The sequence below is a fragment of the Erpetoichthys calabaricus genome, chromosome 11 (genome assembly GCF_900747795.2).
Source record: "Erpetoichthys calabaricus chromosome 11, fErpCal1.3, whole genome shotgun sequence".
Taxonomy (NCBI): Eukaryota; Metazoa; Chordata; class Cladistia; order Polypteriformes; family Polypteridae; genus Erpetoichthys; species Erpetoichthys calabaricus.
In genome coordinates this window covers 133,031,389-133,045,534 of record NC_041404.2, presented here as the reverse complement: position 1 = coordinate 133,045,534, position 14,146 = coordinate 133,031,389, and the positions used below count along the sequence as shown (strand labels likewise).

Below are 14,146 nucleotides of genomic sequence, written 5' to 3'. Positions count from 1 at the left end.
GATGCTGGGGAAGATTGTTTACAAATTCAAACAAATAACAGGTTAAACAGAAAAAGTGAAGGAGCCACCACCAGTTTCCATGGGTGGCGGTCACTTACCAGCCTCCAACTCCATGCTGGCCGACAGCAGCACGTCATCGGGAATCTCGACGACGGAGGCTGCTGCAGAGAGAGAGGCGGTGGGGGTAACAGTGGTGGTTTTGGGAAGGGAGGAGGTTGCTGCTGCCTTTGCCTCGTCTCTCCGCCGCACATACAGCTGGAGCGCATGCATCTTGGTCCCGACTTTGGTGGTCTGGCGCCGGAGCCATTTGATGTAACTGCGTTGCGGTACGAAAGTGGGAACGGTAACAGGTGAACAAATGGAAGCAGGGTCCCACTACCTTGCTGTGCCCTTCCCCTCAGACCCCACCCAAAAGTCTCTCACCTCTTAGCCTCCCGATCTTCCGCATCGTAAAGGGCCTCAAACTTCAGGTGTCCATGTTGGCCGAAGCCGACGAGCCTCTTGCCCTCGTCCAGGGTCCTGGCCGACCCGTCTCTCTCCCGTCGACGACGGATGGCCGTCTTCACATCGGGAAAGAGCCAGGCGTAGGACTCCAGGGCGTTCTTATTGCTCGCCAGCGGGCTATCCGACACCTGGCCATCTTCGCGCTCCCTCTGGTGGGTTGCCAACACCATGACGGCATAGCCGAGGTCATGGGTCAGCAACCATTTAAAAGTTTGACCCCGGTACTGTCCAAACTGGAGCTCGCTGACGCTGCGCACCAGCCTGGAGTCCCCGGGGTCACCGCCTGCTGCCCGCACCTGTCTCCTGGCCTGCTCCTTGACCATCTCGGCCGACTTGACCCTGTACGGCACGGTGGCGCTCACGCCGTATGCCTTGGCGACCTGGATCGCCTCGGCGGAGGCCTTCAGGGTCAGTTCGCCGGAGGTCTCGCGGCGGAACTGTGGCACAGGATTCAAGCTGGATAAATCAGACAAACCAAGAGAAAGTTACAGTTCCATTCCAAAGTTTTACAACACCTCTGTTTTTCTTCAAATTTAACCAGCTGGAATGCAACGAGCGACCTGAAACAGATCCGCAGGAAACTGGCAGACATTTACATTTAAAGTGTAGGTTATCAAAAACTGAAATTAAAAGAAATTTCAGAATATTACAAATTGGCCTTCATGGAACAACTAATAGGCTACAACCTACATATAGTCTGCACCAAGCCACGTTGCCTCCAACAGAGATCAAATAAAGAGTAACTGAGCATGCAAAAAGAAAAAAGGAACAAGGGAACAACAGGATGATAAACCGCCACCTTTGAACAAAGTCTATAAGCGCCAAGCCCGATATTCCAAAAACTTTTTGAATGAATCTTTGTGTTATTTAACCTATGAATACTTACATGTCAACACCGCAGGCGATGTTGGGTCTATTAAAATAACGCAATCAACCATTACGTCAATTAAAAAAAGAAACCTTTGTTTTAAGAGGAACACTGCTACTACAAACAAAGACTCACGTAAGAACACTAGTGGCAGCCATGGCAAGGGATACCAGAAAGTTAATTCTGAAAGAGTAAGGGAACATAGACACAAAATAAATAAAATGGTTGGTAATACTAGTGCTGGATTTTTTTTAAGGCCTTTAATAATATTACAACTACATTGTTACACTGCAATTTCCTATTGTTAGCATTATTATTATTATTATTATTATTATTATTCATTATTAACAAACACAATTATAACGCAATTCTGTCCAGACTATTTACAGATATCTATATTACTGAAACCAGTTTGCTAAAATGAAAAAAAAAAAAAAAAAAAAAAAGAATACTTTCATTAATATGTACAAAAGAAATAAATTCTCATTAGATTAAACTACATCTTTTTTATTTCACTTCACTATAATCCTTGTACAGTATAGCAGCAGCACTATTTTATAGTTATATTACTTATTACACTACTTGTCAAAGTATCGCTATGTAGTCGCTAAAAAGAAAAAAAAAAAGAACACTTTCGTTAATATGCACATAAGAAAATAAAATTAAGTACATTAAAACTTCACGTTTTATTTCACTTCACTATAATTCTTGGGTACTAATAGTAGCAGCAATAGTACCATTTTAATAGTACCAGCGGGCCCACTTGAAGATAAAAGAAAGAACATGACATCGCCGCTTTTAGGCGGGGAGGCGGGTCTTTCGGAGCAAAAAAAAATAGAACAAATCTTGTTCAGCCAGTCAGAGTTCACAAAACTTTCAAAAGTAGAACACCTCGACCAATTAGAACACAGGCGTTTCCGCGTGAGCCAATCGCTGCACAGGGCTGCTTGTCAATCACCCGAGAAAATAGAACAAAAGAAGGACAAAGGGAGGCAGGAAGCAGGGAGAGGAAAGCCAGTGCAATGCAAGAGAGCGAGCGAGTGAGCGCAGGCTCACATGCAGCTGGACAGTGAGCCCCAGCAGGGTGTTTGGCCGACACCTAGGGCAGTCGATTGTGGTCGCTCCCGCTAAGTATTCAGTGAGGAGTGGGAGTGACCGGAAGAAGGATAGCTCACCGTGGAAGAAAGCGGGAGGCTTGGGAGGTGGATTCCACAGCGTGACCGTCCTGGTCGCTGGGGAACCCAAGTCTCGGTCTGGGGGGAGCAGAACCGAAGCCAGGGATCGGGAAGCCTCCAGACCAGCAGGCAGAGCAGGTCAGCTGCAGGTAGGGTGGCTCCCCTGGTACATTGCCTGGATGGGAGAAGCAGGGGAATCACCAGTCACTAGAAGAAGAATGCTCGGGCTTAGTGATTTTAAAAAAGACAGCTTACAGTCATTGTTTTAACCTCGTTGTTTTTTTAAAGATTTTTTTTCTAATGGATTTTAACCTCCACCTTTCACTTGTTTTAATGGATTATTTATTTAAAGATTTGTGAAGCACTACACTATTTATTTGGACACTGTTTTTTTGTTTGTTTTAAATAAAAGCACTTTTTGCACCATCCCCTTGCTTAGTTGTGCCTCACTGTCTAGCTCATCGGTGACATTACTGATGGTTCAAGAGCTCCCAGAAGGAAGATGGCAGCATGGATTGGAACCCGTATCGTCACACAATACCATAGTCAATACCTTCGGCTCAATAGTGCCCAGACTTTGGAATGACCTCCCGAAATTAATTAGATCAGCTGACTCAATTCACTCTTTTAAAAAACAACTGTTCAGGAAGTCTTTTAACTTAGCCTAGCATTCCCCCCTCCCCCTTCTTTCAGTTTACCTCTTTGTCCAGATGTTCAGGATAATTTATGTGTATGTTAAATCACAAATTGTTATTTGTTCAGTCTTTTCTTTTAGTACTGAATTTAGTATTTTACTTTGGTTCATTATCTTTAATTCTATTTAATGTTTTGTATACTGTATTCTGTATTTATTTGTTGTAGTGTTCTGTGCAGAAAATATTTGTATCCAGTGTTACATAAACCCTGCTGTTTTTTCTGAGACTCTGTGAAGAGCCTTGATCATGGGGTAGGTGCTATATAAATAAAGTGTAGTATTACTATAAAATATTGCTACTATGAAACCATTTTTTAAGATTGTGATTGGGAAAGTGGCATTTAAGCATTGTTGTTATTTGTAACTGCAGTACTCAGATTTATTTCCTCTGAGAAATTTTGCTTAGAAAAAATACATTTTGCTAGAATGTTTTAAAAGAAAAAAATCTGTTTAATGTGGTGTTTACTAAGTATCATTTTAATGAAAGCCATAAATGCAAGTTAAGTTTTCATTACCAGCTTTGACATTATTATTTACTGTCAGTATTAATTTATTTTCACTTTGTGAACAAGTATAGGACCTGAAATTCACAAGTTGACATTCAAGCCAGATCAACCTTGGAACATGTGAACTTTGACTCCCTTACTTTATATTTAAATTTAAATAGTAAATGATTGTAGCACCACAAACCTACTTAAAATTCAGAAAGATGTTTTGTTTTAACAATTTAAAAAGAGAACATAACAATGAGAATGCAATAATGCAGCATGTAAACGTAAAATCTCACTAGCCATAAAGGGAACCTGTCTGTAATTGTAATAATACAAATAATAATTATACTTTTACCCTGAGTTTCATACCATACTGGTTTTGAGGCATATCTTTTCAAAATACAGTGTTTTTGGTACAGTTAATTTTTTCCTTCATCATTTTTTTTAATAAATATAACTTGTTGCTGAAAAAATATTGTTTGGATTGTAATTTTTATCTTTCTATATGATGTATCACACACTTTGTCTTCACATAGAAGTTTGGTAATTATAAAATACTGCCAAGCAGCAGTGTAATCATATCCATCTCCACACTCTTCCAACCAAGCATATGTACATATATTAGCCTTATGTTAGTCATCAGACTTCATTGCAGATTTGTTACTTAACATATAGTTAGATGAAGTGGAAACTGCTCTTTTATATGCTCATCTCTGCCCACTGTCAGTTGGTAGAGAAGAGCATAGGCTTTTGTGTTCTCTACATTGATTATTTCAGTTAGGCTTAATGAACGCGTTTGTGATATTTCCAGTTCATGAAGTTATTGTAGCTGTCAACATCCCAGTAAGCAGTTTTTTAATCTCAGCAGTAAATTGTGATGGGGGTATAATCCTTTAAAATGTGGAATTAAAATGTTTAATTTCTTTTTCACCTAGGAAAAAAATATTCTCTTCTTAGATATTAGGATTTCTTACCCACTGTTATTACTACACTGTAATCTACTGTACACCCAATTTATGTGATTGCTATAATTTCAGCATGCCCAAGTTATACTGTTTAAAAATGGCTTTTTTAATGTCTAGGAAAGCACATGTGGGAGAACAAACGTATCAATCAGTTCAGAACATTGCTATTTTTCAATAGAAATTAATTAAATTAGCCTTTTTGTTGTTTACAATACATTGCTTTGTTTATTGATACTCAGGCCATCACTGCTGCTGTTTGTGAACTTGTGACACAAACAGAAATCAAAACTCCCGCAGCAGTCAAGTTTGCTATGGGAGACTATCTGCCAGAGTTTATGCCATTTATCAAGTGCAACAACCTTTCTCGTCAGGGATGTGCTCACATTCATGGCTCTTTTTTTCTGGAGGTCATTTCCTGGTCTGAGAACCTAAGAACATAATATGATTCAGTTTATTTCAAACTACCTGCCACAACTGAAGCAGTTAAATACTAAAAAGCTGGTATACTGAAGTGATTGAGACTCCTCTAGACTACTTTAAATGCACAGAGTGTGACTCATTATGAGAGCAGTGAGTATTATGTTAATGTATCCAGATATGTTTGTGTGAAGATGTATTGATTGTACTTAAGTTAAAACTTTACTGAAAAAATAAACCCTTACTAACTTGTTAATCAATAAAACAGTTCAACCAGTTATTCTATTGTAATATGGTGTTGGCAGAGAGTAGAAAAAAATTGTGCAGAAATAGATAAAATGTGCCAAACACTGTGTAAGGGCAAACTATAATTATTTTTTAATAATGATGCAAAGAAAGCCTGGCAGGGTTTCAAAATGTTAGACTGTAAGACCAAGAACCATTAAGACTTATGGAAGTGAACTTCTTTTTACAGTAATTCCAATGATATTATGTTAGAACAGACAAAATGTTCCAGATATTGAAATAACTGTTAGCATGGTATAGATCACAAATTAATTCAGTCATGCACCGACTTATGGCTGCATTTGAAACTGGACATTTATCCATATGTCAGACTGGCCGTATGGCTGTCACACAGTTTACAGATCATGGCTATTGAGGCTGTCTGGGTCTGGTGTGGATCAGTGGTACACATACATTAGCTACCAGTACTGAGTAGCACAAACCCATTTTCAAGACTCGGTGTCTTTCAAATGGTGGGTGGCGGGTTGCCATCGTTGGTTCCCATTGAGTTGTCTAAACGAATGTCAGTGCTGTGCAATATGTTCCCATGTACGTTTGTTTTACCAAGGGTGATCCCTGATTCTGTTAATTTCATCAAGGGGTTGGTTTGCAATTTCTGCTAGTGGGTCGTCAATTAATTGAAAAAAAAAAAAAAAAAGGCAAAAATGGTTACAGGCCAAATGCATAATAATTTTTCATGTAGAACAGCACAGATGAAACAAATCTTAATGGTCCCATCAAGAATCAGAAAACTTATGAGACCAAGTGTAGTAATAATAATAACAAAATATTTGTTACTGAGGCTGATTTTGGCAATTTCTAGAACATTATTTCACTATTGTTTTCCTATGGCCTTTGGCCATTAAGTATGCATTATTTAACTTGGTCAGCAGTAATTTCCTACTTGTCAGTATTTAAAACCATGTGACGTTCATGAAATGCCTTTTTGAATTGAAGAAAAGACTCTTGAAAAACAAATGAGGGGGGGAGATTGGCCTTCAATTCTAAATGTCCTTCCCATCAGCCTTTAGTTTTCCTGTTTATTAGTATGCTGATAATTCCGGAAGAACTGTGTAACAATATTTTATTAATAATAGCATGTATTTTGCACGTTTGTAGTATGTGACTGTATAACAAACATGTTGTAGTATATGACATGAATAACATGGATGTTTTTCATATTTTCTGTTGTACAGCACTGGTGACTGTTGTCTTTCTATTATGTCATAAACTTATTTCACTGTATTCTGCATGAAAGCATGAGATTAAAAATGTCCCTCAGCCTCCACTACAAAGTACACGGGCAAGTATCATATAAAACAAATATAATTTTTGGGTGAAGTTTTTCTTTATACTAAAGAGCATCACCCAGCACCTATCTATGCAACAGCTATCACCCTTCTGTTTACATGAGCAAAGTACAGTTCTCAGTACCAAGTTCTTCACAGAATGCAGCGAATAACTTTGTGCTTGTGGCTGTAACATTGACAAAATTTAACACTGTCACAACAATGTCTAAATCCTTATGAAGCTACTTGGGTCCATGTGTTTTTGTGGCAAGTGCATCATTTTGTGAGAAGCAATGGGTGGACATCACAAAGGGAGCAATGGCTTTTATCCTTTTCATTACCCTAAATGCTTCCTCACCATTGCCACAGATCCCTCTGTGGATGCTCCAATACAATTAGCCCAGTCTGTTCTGTATCTATACTAATAAAAGGCAAAGCCCTCACTCACTCACTCATCACTAATTCTCCAACTTCCCGTGTAGGTGGAAGGCTGAAATTTGGCAGGCTCATTCCTTACAGCTTACTTACAAAAGTTAGGCAGGTTTCATTTCAAAATTCAAAGCATAACGGTCATAACTGGAACCTCTTTTTTTGTCCATATACAGTAATGGACGGCAGCTCGCTGGCCGTGGGAGGCGGGGTTGCGGGGGTTGCGTATCGCGACATCACGCCTCACACGTAATCACGTGAACTGACTGTGAAGGAGAAAGGACGGCTTTATATGGCGTTCGTTTATAAAACAGCGGACAGGCTGTGTAAAGGCAGCTTCACAAAAAAACAGATCCTTAACAAATTGTTATTGGTATATTTTCCCTCAGTTTAAAAAGGTTTTCTTTTCTTCTTAATAAAAATTTAAAAGCAGAACTTCGCCGCTGCAAAGCGCGCCTGACTTTATTGAAAAGAAACTAAACTTGCAGCGCCGCTGCTATTCAATGACACTTGCCTAACGCCTGACTTTATTGAAAAGAAACTAAACTTGCAGTGCCGCTATTCAATGACACTTGCCTAACGCCTGACTTTATTGAAAAGAAACTAATCTTGCAGCGCCGCTCTTCAATGACACTTGCCTAACGCCTGACTTTATTGAAAAGAAACTAAACTTGCAGTGCCGCTATTCAATGACACTTGCCTAACGCCTGACTTTATTGAAAAGAAACTAATCTTGCAGCGCCGCTCTTCAATGACACTTGCCTAACGCCTGACTTTATTGAAAAGAAACTAATCTTGCAGCGCCGCTATTCAATGACACTTGCCTAACGCCTGACTTTATTGAAAAGAAACTAATCTTGCAGCGCCGCTATTCAATGACACTTGCCGAACGCCTGACTTTATTGAAAAGAAACTAAACTTGCAGTGCCGCTATTCAATGACGCGCCACTATTCAATTACACTTGCCTTACGCCTGATGAGCCAAGAATTAGGGCGAAACACGTGTTGCGTACTCTTTGCATTATTTGACAGTAAACTATTTTCAACCATTCTATGATCTGCTTCTCACAACTGAAGGCACCATGGCTGATGTTAGCTGACTTGCTGGCCAACCATAAGCGTTACCTGGTAGGTAACCACCCATACAATCAGATTGTGATTCAGACTACGAATGCCGTGAATGTAATTACCCCGATCTACATACTAGAGAAAACCTCAATGAAGAAGAAACAGTGTGTAAGCATACATATTAACACATGTGCAATTAAACGTGTGCATTTATGGGGTGATTTCTCAGGCTTAAAAGCTCGCCTTTTATTAAAAAGGTAAATGCAAACTGTTTTCATTCTGAAGGGCACAAACCACGTTGGATTTCAGCCGTTAAACGCGCAAAAATGTCGGTACACCAGATAAATAAGCGCAACATATTATCAGTTGTATTGTATGCTTACAATACATATAGAAATGTGTTAATCGTTAACTAATAGTATGGGATGGTGTTTTTCGACTCGCGCCTTGATTTAAACGATTCCATGTCTTGGTGGATTTGCGTAGTTTATTGTCAATATCTTTACACCTGTTTTTAAGACTTATTGACTGAAACGGGCTTTCACGAAAAAAGTTAGGGCTTTGCTACAGGATACACCCTCCACAAGTTAAGGAAGTAAAAATAAAGGTATATATTTCTGTTTCATTTAAACCTTTTAAGTTCGTATGCATAGCCCCATTTGGCTGTTTTAGTTTTTTTTTTTCTTTCTTCAGTAATATTTAATCTCCTTAAAGAAAAACAACATATGCATTTTACTTTTTTTGTATCTCTTTAGTAATATTTTAGTGTAAAAGGATAACCAGTATTTAAACCTTTTATGTTACTTTATAAAGTTATTTTACACAATGTTGAAAAATTAATAAGAAATCTACATATTTTGGCAGCTGCTGCTTTAATTTTCAATGAAATGAAAAAAGCTCTCCAAGAGAAAACCTCAATGAAGAAGAAACAGTTTGCACTATCTAAAAAGGAGAAACCCTCATTTATAAAGGTTTGCTGCAGATGACTTAACTGAAAATAAATGAATAGTTCCTATGTGTATAATCCATATTTATCTATTTTACTTATGCCTTTATTCCAGCAACTTGCAACATCTGAGGTACAATTTGTTATATTACTTTTGTTTTTTACAGCACAGGCAGGTGAAGTGACTTCCTCAGGGTCACACAGTGGTGTCAGTACCAGGATTTGAACTAACAAGCTCCGGGTTTGCTGAAATATTACTGAAGAAAGAAAAAAAAATGAAAACGGGCAAATGGAGCTATGCATACAAATGTCCATCCATCCATTATCCAACCCGCTATATCCTAAATACAGGAGCCAATCCCTGCCAACACAGGGCACAAGGCAGGAAACAAACCCCGGGCAAGGTGCCAGCCCACTGCAGGGCGCACACACCCACACACCAGGGACAGTTTAGAATCGCCAGTGCACCTAACCTGCATGTCTTTGGACTGTCGGAGGAAACCCAGACAGACACGGGGAGAACATTCAAACTCCACGCAGGGAAGCGAACCCGGGTCTCCTAACTGGCACCTTTCACTGCACCACCATACCGCCCGCATACAAACTTAAAAGGTTTAAATAAAACAGAAATATATACTTTTATTTTTACTTCCTTAACTTGTGGAGGGTGTATCCTGTAGCAAAGCCCTAAGTTTTTTCATGAAAGCCCCTTTCAGTCAATAAGCCTTAAAAACAGGTGTAAAGCTAAACTTGCAGCACCGCTATTCAATTACACTTGCCTAACGCCTCTCCTAAGGGGAGATACTGTGGGATCTGGGCATCAGTCAAAGCACCAATCACAGGCCCGATTAGAAAGCGGGAAGCTGTGATTTGTCGTCTCCCTCCCATGTAACAATCACAGCCCGTGTTACAACGCACTATGTATGTATGTATATATGTAGATATGTGTATATGTAGATATGTATATATATGTATATGTATATATATGTTTACATAACCTCTTTAACACACTACTTCTCCGCTGCGAAGCGCGGGTATTTTACTAGTGTGTTTATAAAATCATCCAGTACTTTAGAATAGCTCTCATGCTGTTTTAATCTATTAACAGTCTGCAAAACAGAAAATCTTTTCTTTTTCACTACTTATATTAGATTTATGAAAGCAAGTGTGACTATTTTGTTTTTTGTTTTTTTTGGTTATGTCTTTTAACACTTCCAATTGAACTTTGAAATTATAGTATTTTGCCGAAGGCAAGCCATGCACTGCACAGCTATATCATCAAATACAGATGAGGTGCAACGATGAACAGTATTGTTTGATGTGGGTATCTTCTGCAGTCCATTGGTCCTTTCCTCTCCAGAATGATTCTCTGATGATCACTGAAGCACATGGCATATTTAGAGTTTCAGCAGTTATATCTGCCTGTTTTCTCTTGTTCTTTGTTTTGAGTCACAATATATCTTTAGCAGTCTCTTATTCACAGTTGATTTAGCATTATTTTTGGCTTGCACACACACTTTGTTCTTTTGCTCAAAAATGTTCTTGGTTTATCATTATGTTTGCTGTCTTTGTCTTTGGTCTTCAGCTACTTGTTTGACCTCACCCGATAGCAGAGGATAAACTATGCTGCCCCAGAAGTAATATAGTCAAGAAGTCATCCTGTTTTCAACAAGTTATTGAAGCAAAGCATTTATGTGTTTTACTTACTTCCTTTGACTTCTTAGTTCTGCTCCCATTTGTGTGCTTTTGTGGGAGGTGGGGGGGGGGTTGTTCATACTGCTGCTGACAATCACCTGTTTGTTGGTCATTTATGGATCTCGACCTTTTTATTTCTTTACAGCAGCGTAGATGTGTGATGCATTTTTCTATTTCTCCCCTATCATAATATATTATGATTGTGAAGTTTCCTTAGTGACATTGATTCATGGCCTAGCTACCATAATGTAGACCAATAAAAGTTCTGGTGTGGATGTGTGATACATTTGTCTATTTCTCCCCTCTGTTGTGTTTATTCTCAAAATTTATTGTGATTGTGAAGTTTGCTTATTAGTGACATTGATTCGTCATGGCCTAGCTACCATAATGCAGATAAACAAAAATTCCAGGTTTAGTTTGTTAATGTAGAGCAAGTTCTTGACTAGGAGACTACTTTAAATGTAAACTATTTTTACTCATTGATACATACAGTGATTTTTATAACTTTAGAAATATGTTGTCTGTATTTTTAGAAATGTCAATTCCTGCAAGGTCTCCTTAGTAACTCTTGGGCTTCCTAATTGTAAATAATCTCCACTTGAGAACAGAATAGATGATGGTCAATTACAATTAAAAATAATTCTAAACATTCCATTTTAGTGCCAATAACAGCATTATCCACAGGACACTAAGGGTATATTAGAATAATAATAAAAATGTTATTTCAAAGTTTGGAAACCACACAGCTAAAAATCCTTGTGATGGTAGAACTTAATTGTTTACTTTTTCACATAAGACTACCTAGCTTTGACTTTTTGTTGAGTGCCTAATAAATCAAATATTTCAAGGTTATTGTTTAAGTTTGTAGGTAAATCTTTGAAATTATGAATTAAAGAAAAGGAAGCATATTGTTAATCTTGACGGAGTAAGCCCCACAACCTGGGAGGATGTTGTCAGCATTGCTGTAGGATGGTAGTTGGCATGCAACCTGTTAAAGTGTCAGGTATGAAGTTTCCATTGAAGGTGAGAAGATTGATTGAGGCTAAAACATCTCAAGGCTGATAGAGGGCAGCATATGGTCCCATGCCAAAAGAAATGGGACCATAATGGCCTTTTAAAGTTTAGGACTTAGGGTAGTATTTTCCTCATTCCATTAGATTACTGCACATGGTCCCCAAGGAGAAGTTGCATATATTACTCTGCTGTGTGAACAGCATGAGAGGTAGAGTTTAGGGGTGCAGGAACACCAGAAACATGTTGTGGGTGCCCTAACCTGATGATTTTTACAGAAAATGCAGAACTGCCTCTTATTCTGTATTTTCTCATTCCTACTTAATGGAAATAAATACTTCACTGTGAGCTTGACGTGCGAGATATTTAAAACGGCAGCTAAACCCATGAATGTTTTTTTATGTATGTTCATTAAAAGCATTTTGATTGGTTGGATTTTTTTAAAAATTCTGTTTGTTTTTGTTTCTTGTGTTAAAGTCATCAGAATTTTTTTTATGATAAACTGGAGTTACCAAAATTTTGGTAAACTTCCTGTGAAAATGAGAGGAAATGTTGAATAATTCCTATAATGTATTCAGTACTCTATCTAGATGAATGTCCATTTAAAGCTTAATTACAGAGTTACTTTAGGAGGAGGCTGCATAATTGATGGGCGATTTCCTCTCAGCCTGTGTTATTGCTTTACTCATTTGAAAGTGAGGTCTACAGTGTGTCTTTCCATATCTTGAAATCACTGTGCAATAGGAATCTGACACAGCACAATGCCAATGGTTTAGAGGTGGAGTATATACGACCAGTATACAGTATTATTTTTATATATGATCATCTGTAGTTGCTTGTTTTATAAGGCTTTATTATTATTATTATTAGGCAATTGAGTTTATATTTTATTAGCTGTTTCTAATAATGTTTAGGGGTATTTTATGATCTCATAAGTACACTTTAATTTACTTCAACTTTCCATTGCTTTTTGTTATTATAAAAGATTAATTAAGTAGAAATGCCTCAATTGATTATTAAGAGTTTGTATTTTTCTCTTCTGTTAATAGGGGGTGTGTGGAACTAACCAGGAGGTTTCACAGTAATGTACATAAAGGCAGAAGCCTTGGGGATGGAGAGTTGTTGGGCGATGAGGGTTTTATGGAGGTGGAAAATCAGCAAGTTTTTATATCTGCCCTAGGCCTGCAATTTTTCTTCTCTCTGTGTCTGGTATATCTGAGATAACATTTCCAGATGGCTGAGTAGAAAAAAATACAATAAAAAAAATCTCAAATCCTGATGAACGCCTTTGATCAATGCCATCCGTGTTCCCAACCCCCAAAAAAGATCTTATTTTCTCTCTCTGTGCTTGTGATGGATTCTCCTCCTGTGTTCAGACAAGAGGGTCTGTATAAGAAATGGAGTGCCTCTGGTGTCCCATAGCACTCATTAAACATAATGGTAATAACCAGTGAGTTTCTGGTTATAGTGTCTCCTGGCTGTGGGATATGACACCTGAGCCTGCAAGATGAGATTATATAGAAGGATGCATACACTTTTATATGTACCAGCTGCGAGACCGTGTGCAAAGATAAATCTTATCAAACACCTGCTTTCACTGAACCTAGGGTGTGTTAACCTAGATCTATGGATGCCATTAAATTTTTTTTTTTTTGCTTTATTTTGGACTGTGTCGTCCATACATTTCAGTGGCATTTGACATTTGTTAGAAATGTAATTCCATGAACTTAAAGTAGTTTTTCCAATGTTTATATATCTTACTTAAACACAAAGTTAATGTTCCTTATCTTGTAAAGTTCTGTCATAGTTTTATGTTAGTAATTTATCATGGTGAACACATCTGAATAATTCAGTTTTAAAATGTGCGAAGATGTTGCTGAAATATATTTCTCCAGAGTCATCAGACCCTGGAGAATATGTGGACAACACTGGACAATACTTGTTTATCTTCCAGTAGCCTACTGTATAAGGTGTGGTGATGTTTTCAGTAATGGGTGGTAACATTTTGTCTGTTTTTCATGGTTTTGTCCATACAGCATCTGTTAAATTTCTGAAACATTAAATCTGCTGCCTCATTTGAAAGCTTCACTTAAAAGCAGTACAGATTTTGCTAAGCATGTTTTTGTCATCTCTATTTTGTATAACATCAAATGATTTTTGTCTCTCTGCTATAAACAGTTTCATTGTAATAGTCAAAACAAACAAAATATATAAAAACAACTTCTTTGTATTCATAAATATTCATGTTTGACTCAGTGGCTTGGCCTCTGAGTATAACTTTGCTTATGATATTGCTATTTAAGAGCAGA

At 38.0% G+C, this 14,146-nt stretch overlaps 1 protein-coding gene across 1 annotated transcript in view; it reads left to right on the top strand.

The window, feature by feature from the left end:
• The window catches only part of mad1l1 (mitotic arrest deficient 1 like 1), a 936,602-nt gene that overhangs the window by 184,038 nt on the left and 738,418 nt on the right, over positions 1-14,146 (top strand). The gene's annotated exons all lie outside the window — the stretch shown is intronic.